The sequence below is a fragment of the Acanthisitta chloris genome, unplaced genomic scaffold, assembly GCF_000695815.1.
Source record: "Acanthisitta chloris isolate BGI_N310 unplaced genomic scaffold, ASM69581v1 scaffold2119, whole genome shotgun sequence".
In the NCBI taxonomy this organism is placed as follows: Eukaryota; Metazoa; Chordata; class Aves; order Passeriformes; family Acanthisittidae; genus Acanthisitta; species Acanthisitta chloris.
Genome location: NW_008691779.1, coordinates 1 through 2,061, shown reverse-complemented (window position 1 = coordinate 2,061; position 2,061 = coordinate 1).

Here is a 2,061-nt window from a genome sequence, read left to right as displayed (position 1 = left end):
CCTGTGGTCCTCACTCCCACCAGAGCCAGCCCCTGGCCCAAACACCCAGAGGAGGAACCCCCAGCAGCTCTAGGGCTCTGGAGAGCCCATGGTGGGACAGGAGCACCAGCCACTCCATGGAGGGTGCACAGCCCAGGGTGGCCGTGGCATCCATGGACCTCTCCCAGCCCCCTGAGGTGCCATGGCACCCTCACACTGCACCAGGACACACACAGCCAGGAGCACCATTCCCCTGGGAGCAGCCAGGAGCACCATTCCCCTGGGAGCAGCCAGAGGTTCTGGGTCTCGTGGCACATGGGGACAGAACCTAGCAGGGACTTGGCCCATCAGCTGAGGTTGGCTCTCAGTCACTTAGCAAGAGACAATGCAGGGCAGAAGAAGAGTTTAGTCCTTTTGGAGTGGGACCAGTTTGTCCCAGTAACCCTTTGTTTTGGCCCAGTATCCATCCCAGTAACCCTCCAATCCCACATTCTGGCAGGGCAGCAGGCAAAAGATGTGGTGACTGGCCCTGGCACAGGTACTTCCCCCAGTTCTCCCAGCAGCATCACCTGGTGGGATCGCAGCTTTCAGGGGCATGTGTTAAAACTGAAAAGCAATTAATGAGCACAGAGCTCCAGCAAACTAGGGAGCAAAGACAATGCAGGGTCTTTCTTTGGGAAGTAAAATCCCACACAGGGATTTCTTTTTTTGCAGACCCTTTCACAGGAGCAAAAGGCCAAGGAAATTAAGGAACGTCTGCTGGGAGCAGATGACATGACTGGCCCCATGCCATCCTGTCACCCATCTCTGCCTGCACCTTGCTGCTCAGTGATAGTGGCACTGGGAGCCATGGGCAGGTGGCAATTCTTGCCAGAGCAGAGCCTGGCATGCTTGGCACACTGCATCCTGGCGGCTCCCACTCAGCATTCCTTGGAAAGGCAGAGTGGGCTGACAGCCTGCCAGGGCACCACTGATGCTCTAACAGGGCTCCCACTGTGAGTGTGTTGGCTGGGGCTGAGCCCAGCACACGGCACAGCACTAGCCAGGGGAATCCCTCCACCAAGAATCAGGCAGCACATGTCAGCCTGCAGGATCCCGGACAGCAGGATCCTGGACAGAGGGATCCTGCACAGCTGGGCCCATCCAGCATTGTGTCCTCGTGCTTGTGCCAAAGCCTCGGGTCTATGCCTGGTGCATGGGGCCAGAGATGGAATCCTGAGATTTTGCAGAGCTGTCTGCCTCAGCATCCCCTGACTCCAGGGGAAAAACCTCAGGCAGCCTGGGAGCTCTGCAGGACACAGGGGCACTGTGTGCAACAGTCTGCCAGGGATGACAGTGCCCCCAGTTACCTCACACTGCTCTCCCCTGGCTAGCTGACTGCAGGCTTCATGTGCAGACAGGGAAGTGGATGACAACCTGGCATCCCTGCTGGACACAGCAGTTGGCATGACTGGTATGTCCATGGGGTATCCCTGGGGCTGGCAGCTGCACAGGCACATCTCCATCAAGCACTCACTGTCCTGCAGTCAGATGGAATGTTCGTTCTCTGAGGGTGACATAGAGGTTGGAAATCAATCCTTATAAACATGAGACTAATCCAGGACATGGAAAGCGGTTTTGAAAGGGACCTCACCCTATAGTGATCCAGGGATGTGGCTCTGACCAGGAAGGGAGTGGCTCATGGCTGTTCATGGCTCTATCCAAGGCCAGTGGCTGCAGCTGAGGTCTGACAAACTCAGCACTCTCAGCCAGGTGCCACAGCTGCAGAGCAGGCAGGGACATAATACTTCCTGCCATCAGCCCCAACATTGCCCCAGCAGCAACATGATCCACAGGAGGGATTTCCCAGCCCCTCATTCCCAGTCTATGCCACTTCTGTGGGACTGGGGTAATAACTGGGTCCCAACACAGAATCATAGACTGCTTTGGGTTGGAAGGGACCTTTCAAGGCCATGCAGTCCAAGCCCATGACATGGGCAGGGAAAGTTTCCCCTACCTGAGATTGCTCCAAGCCCCATCCAACCTGGCCTGGAACACTTAAAGGGATGAGGCATCCACAGCTTCTCTGGACAATCTGTGGCA